The sequence below is a fragment of the Canis lupus genome, chromosome 7 (assembly GCF_048164855.1).
Source record: "Canis lupus baileyi chromosome 7, mCanLup2.hap1, whole genome shotgun sequence".
Lineage (NCBI taxonomy): Eukaryota > Metazoa > Chordata > Mammalia > Carnivora > Canidae > Canis > Canis lupus.
The window spans coordinates 54,127,113-54,142,486 of NC_132844.1; the positions used below are offsets into that span (position 1 = coordinate 54,127,113).

The 15,374-nt window shown below is 36.6% G+C and overlaps 1 long non-coding RNA gene across 1 annotated transcript; it reads left to right on the forward strand.

Moving 5' to 3' along the window:
* Window positions 1-527: 527 nt before the first annotated feature.
* Window positions 528-5,625, forward strand: LOC140636316 (uncharacterized). Its single transcript, XR_012033592.1, has 3 exons — window positions 528-1,662; window positions 3,114-3,262; window positions 5,402-5,625. It is a non-coding gene; the product is annotated as an uncharacterized lncRNA (long non-coding RNA).
* The last annotated feature ends 9,749 nt before the right edge of the window (window positions 5,626-15,374 follow it).

A 15,374-nucleotide genomic window follows, 5' to 3' on the forward strand; every position in this document is an offset into this window, starting at 1 on the left:
TCTCTTCCTCCTTTCCTGCCCCCATTTTTGTCCCAGGGCCCCTTATGCCCTGCTGGAATTCTGTCCTGGTTTAGGAATCCTCCCTTCCAATGTCCACAGGCTTCTATCTCTCTTTTACTTCCATGTTTTGGGCATCTTCTCAGTGACATGGGGCCTGAGACAGTGTGTGTGCTTCTTCACTTGTAATACTTCAAGTTCTGGTCACCCTAGTACATATCTTACTGCCTACCTTCTAACTGACCTGTGTTGATGTGTCTGGTTGCTGACCCTAAGCCCCTGCCTCTTCTCCCTGCTAGCAGCCTTGAGGAGCTTTGAGGCAATCAAGGCCTCCAGTTACTTTTTTTTTTTTTTTTAACTGAAAGAGCTTTGTCTTCCTCTTCTGTCAATTACCCCAGCAAGCCTCTCAGAGGTCCCCTTTATTTTTCCATTGACCTTTTCTTCCTTATGTACTGGAACAATGCCTTATTATTTTATTTATCTTAATCTCTGGTGCAATCGCCCTTTATTCTTCAACTTGGCTGTGCTACTGTTTGCCTTTACACTTTCTTGACTTCATTATGTAATCTTGCCGAATCTCCACGCTCTGTGCATGCTGTTTAGACCTCACGTCTGTCTTTTACTTACCCTTGAATAGTTTTGTTTTGAAACTCCTGGTCCATCCATATTTACCTCATTGCTTTGTTTCCTACTATCTGTCTGCTGCCTGGAATGTTCAGGGACATTGTCCAGAAATGTGTACCAGTCTGCTTTATTACATATCTTACCTAACAGGACATTCCATTAGAATTTTTTTTCCTACTTTGGCCCTGCCATTTTTGGTTGCATGAGGTAATGCCCCTTCTCCCCAAGTCACTTCTGGTTATGGGCATCATATGGACAAAAGACAATTGCCAGGATAAATTTATCTCTTTTGATTTCCCTTTGAGCAAGTAGAGGAAGGCAAAGGATGCATAGATTCTGCTGCTGATTGGCTCTGTGACATCAGGCAAGTCACTTAACTACTCTGCCCTCTTTCATGGTCAGTTTATAATAAGTGGGGGTGAATATAAATGAATCAACTTTGTAATTGATAATGCACTTTAAAATGATTGGTTTGGCCAATCCTTCCATGGGTTTGTATCAATCCTACTAGTGATGAACAGGATTGCTTCTCTTCCATGGCCCATCCTTTCCAACACTCCATTCTAGCTTGTCTGTCTTCATAGTAAACATTTCTACTGGTTTTCATGTCAGAGTACTATCTTTTTGAAGTCTAGATTCAGAAGGGACAACTTTGCTCAGGCCTCTTCTCCATTCTGGTGTTATGAAAAGTTATAGGCATCCTCCTGAATCCCCTCTGTCTCTCAGTGTTCTCTGCAAAGGATGGAAGTAGCCATTCCAGAAATACCCGATCACCACGGCTGCCCTTTGGTTATCCTCTTACTATTAACTTTTTTTTTCCTGCTCTCAATCACTCACTTCCTTTCTTTCTCTCTGTCCTTAGATAAAATATCTTTACTGAAGAAGTTACTGCAGAAAAGAAGACAACTCATCTAATGATTCTTGGAGTCTCATCCCCTTGGGAGTATCCTCTCAATCTGTCTGAGAACAGAATATGTCATAGAATGTCCATTTTAAGTTCAGTGAAGTGGGGATGGCGTGGGTTAATGAAAATCTTCAGATGTAAGAATAACACTGCTCAAGCCCTGCTTTTGGAAAATTAGAGACTAAATCTAGCATTGAGACTTCTCTCTAGTATAAGACACTGGAAACAGGTATAGACTGTGATGTATTAAATATGCACCACATATTAGAAATATCTGTAATGAATGTAGACATTCTGATAAATAATACAGTGTAAGGCTCTTTGTATGATTGAACACTATCTACTTCTTATATATTTATGTGCCAGCAGTTAAAGAGAACAGGTTTCTTTCCCTAGTTAAATACGTTGAAACAGCATTAGTCTTTTAGGAGTGTGTTCCAATCTGAATGCTAAGATTTAGATGGTGACAAAACTAAGTACATGCAGATGCTCTGCACTGGCACATCCAGTTTTGAGTTAGAGGAGGAAGCTCTTGCATTAATTATCTGGACTCCAGCAATAGAGTAGTAGTAGTAATGCAGAATGTTAGAGAGACATCATTTTAATGTACTTTTCGTTTACAAGGTCAAGTGTGTCTCAGGCACAGTTGACAGCAAAATTCAAAATTCTCAAGATGTAAAAATTGTATACCTTGATAATGTACTTATTTACCATCATTATGTAGATCATGGTGGCCAAAGTAATTCAAAAGGATTATTATAAAAGGTCTGGGATTTCAAATTGTTCATGCTAACATATTTTTTTCCCTTTTCAAAATCAACAAACCGAAGATCACTTCAAAATTTGTGATTTTCCATAGAACAAGGAACCTACTCATATTTCCACAGAAAAATAAGACTATTGGCCTCTTGCGAAATAAGTATAGGAAGTTCATCCTGTCCCTTCCCAAGATGGTATATCTAGCATGAAACATAGGCTCTTTTGTAACTCTTGCTAGATTGGAAGAATGCTGCTTCACTGGCTTGGAATGACAGAATTAGGGTTCTTATGACACTATAAAATCTATTCTCAAGAAGTGATTCATTGACTGGAAATTAGGAAATGTTAAAGGATAGGGAGATGTTTCACACACTTTATTTAACTGCTTATGGAACCCCACCCTAATGTGAAAAGTTGGGTCATCTTTAAACCTAATTACAGACCTCTTTACCATGAAGTCAGTTCATTACATAATAAGGAAAGGACATAATGAAAAGAGGGACCCAAAAAAATCCAGAGTTCCTTTTAATGATGAAACTTGAAAAAATTTTTTTTATTCTACTGAGAAATGTCCCCAGCCAATGTGAGTCTCTAGTAAATAGACACAATCAATTTCAAATTGTCTATAATTGTACTGTCTTATGCTTAGCTACATGTGGCTACGGAGTACCATTATAGATGGAATTGTTCCCTCCAAAAGTCATATATTGAAGCCCTAACCCCAAATGTGACTATATATTTGGAGATGGGGGCCTTTAAGGAGGTAATTAAGGTTGCGTGAGGTCATAAGAGCAAGGCCCTAATCTAATATGACTCATGTCCTTCTAAGAAGAGGAGCAGGAACCAGAAATATGTACCCATAGAGGAAAGACCATGTAAGGACACAGCAAGAAGGTGGCCATCTGCAAGACAAGGAGAAAGGCTTTGAAGAAACCAAACATGCTGACCCCTGGATCTTGGACTCCAGCCTCCAGAACTGTAAGAGAATAAATTTCAGTTGTTTAAGCCTCCCAGTCTGTGATATTTTGTTATGGCAGCCCTAGCAGACTAATACAAGCACCTTGAGAAAAAACTAAACTAAACTACCTCCTCCCAATCCCATACCCCTCAAATGGCTCTGACATCCAGGAGTTGAACTAGCGTTATCAGTTAGGCCATGGTGTTGCTACAGACTGGCCTCACTCCCAGTGAGGTCTTGGTGTTCTGTTAAATACAAACCATCTCACAGAACATCAACATCACACAGGGCCACTCTGTGACCATGACAGATTTACATGAAAATAAGACTACTCTGTAATCAACACAGACATGAATGTTGTTCACACATGAAAATACCCAATATCCTCCTTTCCTGGCTGATGTGAGTGACTGCTGCTTCTTTACTAATTAGAGCTTTTGCTTTAGTCTTCCCTCAGTGTAAAACAAAAAACAAAAAAAAAAATTTCCCTTTTCCTAAGAATACTCAGTCCAGTGTGAACCTCTACTTCCTTGGGCCATTCCTAAAATCACCCAGCCTAAGTTCAAATCCTGTGATAGATTGTTATATTTAACTCTCTTTATCAAGATGTTCCACGACTCCCTATAGTTTCTTCAACTACAAGTGTGTGTTTGGTCATTTTTGCTAGAGGGCATTGGCAATTTGGAACAAAGTTAGTCCAAATTGAGATGTGCTGTAAGTATAAAATACACACCTTACTTTCATATATTTATGAAATATAGCTACTAGAATATTTAAAATGACTTATGTAACCTGCATTTTGTTTATGTTGAACAGCACTGGTTTATAATGTCCCAAGAAAGGTCAATCATTGACAATTCTGACCTAGGGAAACTTACTATTTTTTTTTTCTTTAAAGGAGCTTATTAGTCAGCTTAGGACATGCTGCACTGTGATAACGAATAGTTTCCAAATATCTGTGGCTTAACATAGCAAAAGTTTATTTCCCTCAAACATACATACAATTCACTGGGGATTTGGACACCTCGCCAGGGCAGCTATTCTCCATAGGGAGGCTCAGGGATCTAGTGAGATCTTTATCTCTGCATTACCATAAGATTATGTTGGGAAGGAGTCTGGGGGTTCTGGCACAAGTAAATACAGTTTTTGTCTCAGAAACACACTGACCAGATATAGTCACGTGGCTGTGGTAAACTACAGGGCAAGGAGAGAATATCATCTTCCCATATTCTCAGAAGAAGGGGAGAACTACAAATGAGCAGCAATAGTTACATCTCCCATATGGGAAGAAATGTAAGTAGAAATGCATGTTTTAGGTCTTAGCTTAACAAAAATGTGTGATACATTTGATATACACCTAACGTATTTTATTTTGGAGACTTATTTTGGAGGATATAAGCACTGATGTTGAACATAGCATCAAAAAGATCCTTAAATTCTCCAGCTCATATTTCTGTGAAAACATTTTAATGTTACAAGGTACTTAAATGAATGTGATGTGTGGTTACCAATAGCTCACAATTGTTTACATCTTTTTCTTATACCCCGATGAACTTTAAAACAAAGTTCAGATTCTGTTTGAAAGTAATATGCAATTGGCATAAATAAAAGAAACTTTTCAAGATCATTGATATTTTTAATTTGGTTGATCAGGCTCTATGTCCATCTATATCTATGCATCTATTTCCATCTTTCCTATATACACACGTACATACTCGTATATACATGCACACTCATATGTATCTACTCATATACGTACATATGCATACATACACACAGGCATGTATTACTTTATTTAACAAGGTTTTATAACATTAAAAACAAATGTGATCCTGGAGATTTCATTAGTTAGAATCCTCCCATCTGCAGGAGGGATTCCTAAAGTGTAGGCGAACTTGCCTTTATCTTCAAAGGTTTCCTCCTAGCATCAGAAAAGTTGTTTGTAGTAAGCCCAGGGGAGGGAGGAGGGTCTGACAAGCTTTCTCCTCCTCTTTTGTGGCTGAACGGAGAAGCCTTCTAGTATAACTAATTTTACCAATATAGATCAGTAGGTTAATTTCTGGAGGAGGCCAGCCTATGGCTGTGTGGGGTATAAGGAAGAGGGGGGAGTCAGCACTTGATTTCATCTCTAGCCCTCTTTTTCTCTCCTCTCTCTCCAGGGTCTGCCACTGCCCACATAGACTGCTAGCCCCCAGCGCACAGCCTAAGAGAAAGGAGCTGTCCGTTCAGTACCAGGACCACGTGCAACCTGCCCGCCAAAACACAAAGAACTGAAATATTAATTAAAAAAAGCCAATCTGCTCAATCCTCCGCCCGCAGGCAGGCTCTAACGGAAAACCGCATATGCTTTCCCTTTCTCCTCAATAAATCTTCATGTGGGCATTAAAATACCTAAAAGGATTAGTCATTAAATGCTTGTACATTTGGCTTAATTCGCAAGAAACTGTATGTCACAGGGTTACATCAGAACTGCAGTTTAATCTAATTTGCAGTATTTGTGTAAATGCTTTATTTCTTCTGCTGATTGTTACAGAGGATAATATTAATATCCCAAGTGTCCAGAGGGAGAAGGTTAACACACCAGCACGGAAATGAGCTGGATGCTGACTGATGTATAAAAATATCAAAGCTTCTTTTAAGGTAAAACACCAAAAAGAATAAATGGGAGTGTGGCTTTTCCTCCTCAAGCTGCATTTATTATTATTATTTATTATTTGATCCTCAGGTAATAAGGAAAATGCGTTTTTTGAAAAGGATTTTTGCACTTCAGTTGGGTAAGCTGTCCTACATATTGCATTCAAAAGCTGTCTATATGGAAACAGCGAAACAACTTTCAAAGGATTTAATTGCAGAATCATTCTTATTTTCTTCTGAGACATTTCTGTTGTAGCAACAACATCCAGTCCAGTTATATGAGCCATCCTTGTCCCCACCCCCTGCCAAACATTTCTTCTTTCACTGAACTACTGGAGCATGCATTGTTGTCTGTATTATGCATCTACATCTGGCCCTGATAATTTACCTTTTGGTGCTCCTACTTATTTTTGTTACATGGTTCTTCTAATTTTACTGGACAGTAAGTCCCCAGGCAAAAGGGATCAAAACTCTAATAGCATCTAGAAAAATAATTTTATTCATTAAATACATGTTCATTGATTAACTACTCTGTGTGAGCACTCTGCTGGTTTTTACTCATATTATATTTTCTGAAATTATTTTCTGATTACATATTTGGGACACATCCCAAATTAATGAAAGAAGCCCTTAATTTGGGTTAATTCTTGCTTTCTTTTGCCAGAATGCTCATGGAATACAAACTATTGTGTTTAAATGCATTTAAAAAATTAGTAGAATTCATTTTTAAGAATACAACAAGATATTTGACTATGAAATCAACATTTGATTGTGCAAATTTTATCTACTGATGAAAGATAGCCTCAGATTGGAAGAGTCCACTTCAATTGGGGTTTTCCTCTGTCTGTGACATACTATATGACACAGACAATTGGTTAGCAGTAAAGACTCTACTGATACATTGTGCAGGTGGTGAGAAAAGAAGATAAATAGTCAATTTGAGGCATTCCTTGGAATAGAAGGTTTTTAGGGATGTTCAAAATAATAGCATTTATAATTGGGCCAGTGTGCATTGTTATACATGATAGTTGAATGAATTTCTCTCTATTGTGGCAAAAAGTGCACTTTGTGGTAAAAAGCAGACTTACAGAGAGTGAGGTGTTTTTTCTATTCCTGGTTCAGTCACTGATTTTCACACTCATAGCAAATCTTTTGGTCTTTGATCCTCATCTCTTATGTTAAGGAGGTAAATCAGGCATCTAAGATTTCCTCATGTTTTGACCTTCAATGAGTTTAACTGAACATCTTCAACTTCTATAATTTTCATTGCATGTCCTATTGTGACTTTTTTTAAAGTTAAAATGTGTATTCTTTGGGGTGCCTGACTGGCTCGGTTGGAGGAGGATATAACTCTTGATCTCCAGGTTATGAGTGCAAGCCCCACATTGGGTGCAGAGATTACTTAAAAAAAAATCTTAAAAAAAGATGTCTTCTTTGAGTCCCTCTTTTTAGTTTGTTTCAAATATAGGTAAATAATATGGAAATTTTGGTCAACAATCAGAGCTGAAATCATCAGATTATTTCAGCTTTTACTTATTTTCTCTGACAATGTATGGTTTATCTGTTATTTTCATTCCCATCGCCTTTATTTGTATTATTATTGAATAATTAATTCTTTGTCAAAATGTAAAAGATTATTATTGCTTTTTAAAAAAGATTTTATTTATTCTTGAGAGACACAGAGAGGGAGAGGCAGAGACATAGGCAGAGGGAGAAGCAGGCTCCATGCAGAGAGCCCGATGTGGGACTTGATCTCTCGACTCCAGGATCACACCCTGAGCTGAAGGCAGGCGCTTAACTGCTGAGCCACCCAGGCATCCCTATTATTGCTTTCTTAATAGCTAATCAGGGTCAGGATGATTTATTTATCATCAAAGTTTTGTTTTGTTTGAAGAGACTTATTATACAAAATTAAACTGATTGTGGTATTCAAACCTAGTATTTTGCCCTCTGTTAGATATAAATTACACATGTTACTTCTCAAAAATTTAATTAAATCCAAAAAACTATGTAAACACTTATTTTATTTATACTCAATACCTCATTAGATAGGAAGGAAGGCATTAAAAAGTGTATAAAGCATAATTTTCAGAATTTGAGGAACTTACAATCCAGTTGAGGAAATCATATTCACATATTAAGAAAGTTAAGAATGCAAAATCAATTATATGAATGTCAAAATATAACCAATATGACATCATGATCTGGGGCAGATGGGTTTAGGTTAGTTTTCTGGGACTTGGTGGAGAGGGACATTCTAAAACAATATGGTCATAGCTTAAGCATTGATATACATCATTAAAAATCAAAGTTACAGAATCATAATAATGTATTCACATTTTCAACCTCTAACTCTTGTTTGACAGATAATTTTTTCCCACTTTTATATTAGAACATGGGTATCATTTCTATTTTCTTCTTTAAGCCTTTCTCTTTCAGGAAAATCTATGTTTACTTTGCTCTAAGGAGGGAAATGATACTTGCATTCAAAGTATAAACCCCAACTTCCCATGGGACTGCTTGGATGATAACTGGATAAGAGAATTACTTTAGGGTAGAAGTGTGGATCATATCATAACAAACCAAGGCTAGAGTCAAGTTTGGTGAATTTTGCTTACATCAGATAATTTTCAGACCAGCTCTATTTAATCTTCCTTAAATAAAGATAATATTCTTGTCATTGAACAATAAATTGAGTTTTTCTAAAGCAATAATCTAGCAAATAGAGTACCACAGAGTCAGAAATTAGATGTGATCTGGAGTGAATTAGGATTAATAAATCCTAATCAAAATAATGATAATTCAAATATGTGAACCATAAAATTGATTGTACGAGCTTTTAAGTTAAGGATCCTGGGCAGCCTGGGTGGCTCAGCGGTTTAGCGCCACCTTCAGCCCAGGGAGTGATCTTGGAGACCCGGAATCGAGTCCCATGTCTGGCTCCCTGCATGGAGCCTGCTTCTCCCTCTGCCTGTGTCTCTCTCACTCTTTACTCTCTGTGTCTTTCATGAATAAATAAATAAAATCTTAAAAAAAATAAGTTAAGGATACTGCTTTTCAGCAAGTACATCATTTCTAATGCACTGGTAATTCTAGGGAGGGGAGTTTTGGGGAAACATCTACAGGACTATTTAATATCATCTCTTGTCTACAAAAATACATAGCATTTACATCTAATTTGTATTTTTAACAATCATTTTGAGAAAGTTCTTGCTATGACAAACACTTTTTTTCTAATATATTCTGTCTGTTACATTTGATACATATTTATTTACAAATTCCGGAAAGAGAATTTAGGGTAATGGGTGCTATAATAATCTAAAAAATATATACTATGTGCCATATAATGGCTTTGTTTAAATACTGTTTGAGCTGTAGTCTTAAATTTCAAAGTATGTGGTAAATTCAGCATAAGCCCAGAATACATAGTATAACCACTTAGGACCCGAGTCCAAAAATATAATAATACACCATATAGAGGTTTTAAAACTTATCTGCAAAATTAATTATGGTCTCCATCAAGACGTGTGTGCGTGTTTGTGTGTGTTGCTTATCCTTGAATCTAAGTTGATTTTAGTTATTCTTTTTAGCTAACGGAATGCTGTGGAAGAGATATGGCATGAATTACAAAACTAAAAAGGCTTCCATACTGTCTGTGGGCTGAGATTCTTGCTTTGGAGCCTCCCCCTTTTTTTTAAAATAGAAAATGGGAGTTGGTGTGGAGATGCAGAGGGAAAGGAAGAGAGAATCTAAAGCAGGTTCCACGCCCAGTGCAGAACAAAGTCAGGCCTGATCTCACAACCCTGAGATCATGACCTGAGCCAAAATCAAGAGTCGGACACTTAACCAACTGAGCCACCCAGGCACACTGCTTTGGTTAAAAGCTTTGGAGCTTTTTATTTTCTTGTTCAGCCTAAGAATTCCTATAGTATTATAAAAAAGTGTTAAAGTGGGGAAGAAGAAATAAGTGATGCTAGAGTTTTGTAATATCCTCCAGACAAAATTTTATGGTTCAAGATGGTCATTTTTTATTTCATCTTATTTTTGCACGTTTCTGTGTTTCTCTTTCCTTTGATGTCCTCCACTAGATATATTATTATTATTATTTTTTAAATTTTTATTTATTTATGATAGTCACAGAGAGAGAGAGAGACAGAAAGAGAGAGAAGCAGGCTCCATGCACTGGGAGCCTGATGTGGGATTCGATCCCGGGTCTCCAGGATCACGCCCTGGGCCAAAGGCAGGCGCCAAACCGCTGCGCCACCCAGGGATCCCTCCATTAGATATATTAAAGTCTTATGCCATCTTCAGCCTAGGTGAAGGTGAACATAACAATATGACTATCTTTATGAGGTTTAATACTACTTGTAAGCTATTTGGTCTAACAACTGACTGCCATGGTATCCCACTCCGACCTGCCTTTCTTGCGAAATAAACAGACCTATCTTTGCCTTATTCAGCCTCCGCAGAAATGCAGTTCTTTTTTTTTTAAATATTTTAAATTTATTTATTCATGAGAGACACACACAGAGAGGCAGAGACAGGAGAAGCAGGCTCCCTGCAGGGAGCCCAACGCGGGACTCGATCCCAGGACCTGAAATCGCTCCCTGAGCCGAAGAGGTTCAACCACCGCGCCACCCAGGCGTCCCAGAAATGCAGTTCTTAATAGTGATTGGTTTGGCACATATTATGTTCTAGATACTGTGCTATTTTATATATATTGTCTTTTTATTTATCACCAAAATTCTATGCAGTATTCATTATTGTTTTCCAAAATTCATACATGAGGAAATGGCTTAAAGAGATTAAGTCACTCGCCCAACACAACCTGTATGATAAAGATATGAGTCAGGATTTAAGCCTAACTATTTTACTCCGGAGTCTGAGATTGTTTCATTTTCTTAGAATCTTGTCAAGCAAAAACACACACACAGATACACACAGGGCCACTGGTATAGCTATTATGAAAAATAGCATGGAGGTTCCTCAGAAGAGTAAAAATAGAACTACCATATGATCCAACAATACCATTTCTGAGTGTACATCCAGAGTAAATAAAATCCTACCTGAAGGAGATACATATAATTTCCTGTTTACTGCAGCATTATTCAAAATAGCAAGATATGGAAACAACCTAACAGATGAATTGATGAAGAAATTGTGGTGTGTGTGTGTGTGTGTGTGTATGTGTAAAAGTGTATATATACATACATATATATGGATTTTTGTTAGGTTTATTAGGTTTTATATAGTTTTTATTAGTGTATAGATATGGATTTTTATTACTTCCATTATTGTTCAAATTAAAACTTTTGTATTAATCTTATATGTATATAATGGAGTATTATTCAGCCTTAAAAAAGAAGGAAATCCTGCTGCCATTTGTGACAACATGATAAACCTGGAGGACATGATGCTAAGTAAAATAAGCCAGACATGGAAAGAGAGATACTGTATGATCTCACTTATATATGGAATCTGGAAAAACAACAACAATGACAACAACAACAACAGAAGGAGAAGAGGAGGAGGAGAAGGGAAAGGAGAAGAAGTCATAGTTTCAGAAAGTAGAATGATGGTTACTAGAGGCTGGGGGAGGAGGTCATGAGGAATTATGATATAATGGGTCTAGAGTTTTAGTTTTGAAAGATGAATATTTTGGAGATAGATGATGATGATTATACAATATGAATGCAGTTAATACCACTGAAATGTAAGCTTGAAAGTGTTACGATACTAAATCTTGTTATGTGTATCCTACTACAATAAAAAATGGAAAAAGAAGAAAACATTTTTAAAGGAAATTGTACATTTTCCATATTCTTGCTTAGCCACTTGTATGGTAGTCATCAATCAGCTTCTATCAAGCAGAGGAAAACACTATCCCATGTTTAAAAGAACAACAAGATGACAAAAACCTTGCTCTAAATGACCATACTGAACAAATTGCTCCACACTGGAAGCCACTTTGTATGTGGACTATTATGTGCAAGAGAAATAAACTACTCTTATAAAAGCTATTGTATTTTTATTTTTATTTGGTACAACAGTTTAGCCTATAAAATAATCAATTCGGACTTTTAACGTCAGTTTTATTTCTGAGAATTTAAATGATTGAGAAAAATTAAATGATTTTTCTAAGATTACACAGATCCATCTGCTTAACTTCAAATTCCATGCTGTTTTACTCCAGCACCCCAGGTCCAGACACAATGGGAAGAGTCCTAGGAGTGACAATGAAATAGATTTTGGGAACTCACTGTAAAGCAGACATATATAGTCTAAATATGGAACCAGTCTGGGAGCGTTCCTTGTATGCTTAGTTCAGACCCATCAACATATTCTGAGAACTTTGTGTGTGATAGTCATATTGCTGATCATTGGGATTAAAAGGTGATTAAGATCTAGCCTCTATCTTCGGACTGCCAAGTCAGTCAGGGTTATGGTGGGGAAAAAAATTCAGCTAAGATGATTCAAATAATGAGACTTTCATGAAGGACTATTTCTAGAGATGTCACTAGGGTTAAAGGAATGAAGGATGTTGAGTTACCCTAGGGAAAACAATCAGTAGACATAATAATAGGAGACTACTATTAAGATCAAAGGGGAAAATCAAGGAAATAGTGTTATCAGAGACTGGTGAGAGCTGAGTCAGATAGAAGGGGGCTCTGAGGAGGAGCTGAGCAACAGTTTCTGCTGAAGACATTGTGCCATTGTTGCCACCCATTGAGCAATCCAAAGGGAAAAAATAATGGCTACAGAGTTCAGATTACAAGGTGAGCCTACTGTGGGGTACAGAGAAGGGCATAGAAGGGTAGAGAATAATCTTTTTTGTTCCCAAAGGAAGCTAATTGAGAAAAACAAGCATAGGATTTTTATAGTCTATTTTTAGAGGTAGGAGTGGGGCAGTGTTGATAGACAGAATATAATTTTAGGAATGTATTTTAAATCTTTACCTAAAATCTACCTCATTACTTAATAGAACAGATAGGCAGGCTTCCAGTGGCCTCCTGAGCTCAGTAAATAATGGTGGAAGAAGTATGTCAGGGGAGAGCTATCCACTACTTATTTAGTTTAATGCTAGATGACCAACTATTACTATTTTATTAAGGTAATTAAGACCAGAAGATTGTATGCCATAGTTCCCTCAAACATTGCCAGGTACCACAGCTAACATATTTCATACCTTGATATCTTTCCAGCAAAGCCCAAGTTTTCCATTATTCACAGGATTGTGTGACTACTCAAATTCCTTGTCATAAGCGACCCAAATAGATTTTAGCTAATTATGCAGAAAGGAGTTATTGAAAAGATTTTGAGTGGCTCACTGAGTAACCAGAAGATTGAATAAATTAAGTTGGAGAAAAGGCAAGGTAAAGGAGCCAAGAAGTGTGAACCTCAGACATAAATAATGTCTAGAACCATTCTGTTGAAGGCAAGATTACCCCTGCTTTTTGTGCACTGGAGGCTATCCTGAACCGTTATTACCACCTCCAACATGCATTCTCCACCACTTCCAAGGTTTGTTCTGCTAGAAGCTCTGGGAATCAGACCTAGAAGAGTTATGTCTGATTGACCAGTCCTAGTTCATGGATCTTGCTTAGCTGTAACAGGCCAAAAAAAACAAGTATCCAGATTTCTAGTTCTTCGCTCTCCAGCAAGGGACAGGTTTTCCCCCCTAACAGGACTACAAAATAGGGAATTCCTAAAATACAGAACTAGGATTAAAATACTGGGAATCACACATGTTAATTTCACATGGTTATACATTTTGCATCTGTATTTTATATATAATAAAATCTAGTATATGCATATATAATGATAAAATGACTGGATGATATAAAAAAAGCTCTATCTTAGAGGTAAAAGATACTGACAATTACTGACATCCTCCTAACTCTAAATGTAATATTGATCTTCAATGATGAATAACTTATTTAAAGATAAAAAAGGTAACATTGGTGTAAGGTAAATTAAATCATTTAACATGTGTAATTGTCTACATTCTAAGCAACAAGAGAAATACAAATCACACATCCCAAGCCTTTCTTAGAAGGTCCACACATGGTTAATAACACTTAATAAATCTCATCTTAAATCTCCAAATTAGATTCAACAACTATGTGGATTTAGTTTTAGACCGAACATATTATATATATAATTCATACTGTTTAATGGCACATTTAAGCAGCTATGCCTCTTTAAAGGACCTAATTATCAAAACAAAAGCAAAATTTGTTTTCCAACATAAAATAATTTACAAAGATGGAGCTTTTCCCACGTTATCTTACAGATTTGGGCCTGAAACTAGAACTTGGACTCCATTTCAATGATCTTTTTCCTTTTGATTTGTCTGAGGAGTCACTGCTAGTATTATTTTTCTCTATCTGAAAAAGGCAAAACTTGAGTTACATCCCCCAAATCCTTGCAATCTTGACTACAATTGTAAGGATAACAAGAAAATCTGGTGTATTTTGAATATAGTAGACAATGCTGGGATTTTAAAATTTCATCTTGAGCTGACACTGAAATACACAGAGAGCCCCTTAGATGTGGACATAATATGTCAGAAAAATTTTATGTTTAATTTTCATGTAGAGTAACTAGGATTTCTGCTTTTGAATAATGATTCAGGAGTGATTTGCTGATTGGAGAGACAATATGCTTCAAACATATGTTATTCAAGATTGGAACAATTTTCAGAGTCCAGTCTTAAATTATTTCTGAGAATGTCCTGTGGAAGGAAAATGAATTAGAAAAGATCTGATAAGAGAAATTCATTTGCATCCCACGTACAACAGAGAACCTGTTGAATGACATTTAAAAGAGGATTAAAGCTGATTTCTTACAAGCTCTAGGATAATCAGATTTCTAAACTAAAGCAGAATTAGGACTTCCAATTCATTTATAAAGTGTCATTGACCAGAGGCCTGGCGTGATGCAGTTGCTTCTGGATGTATGATCCCTCTATCCTTTTATCTCTTTCAAGACTTTGCTTCTTTCCAATATTTTTTAATGAGGGAGGCTGTGTGTTGTTGTTTTGTGTTGCTGCTATTATTGATATACAAACTTTGGACAGTATGTTTTAATCAAGACAGATTAGGCCATGCCATGGTTCCTCAGGCTCTGTTACATTTACTTGAATAGTGTAGATATTTCCTATAATGAGTATTAATTTAAAGACATAAGCACACTGTTGAACAGAACAGATTCCTTAAGTGAGTAACTGTATGACCATTTTTGTGATGTCGATGGGATGGACACTTTTGAATCATGCCACTCTCTGTTTGGAAACTCTAGATACTGGGGTTTATTGGATCTCCTTGGGAATAGCCAAATGTTCCTATTATACTTTCCTTATGTATTTATCAAATGTGACTGTTCACTGTACAGTAAAAAGTAGATTTTGAGTATGATTTCATGTATCTATGAGATACAATGAAAGTCTTTCCCCACACTACTCTTTTCTAAAAAAAATTGAGATGTAACATTGTGTTA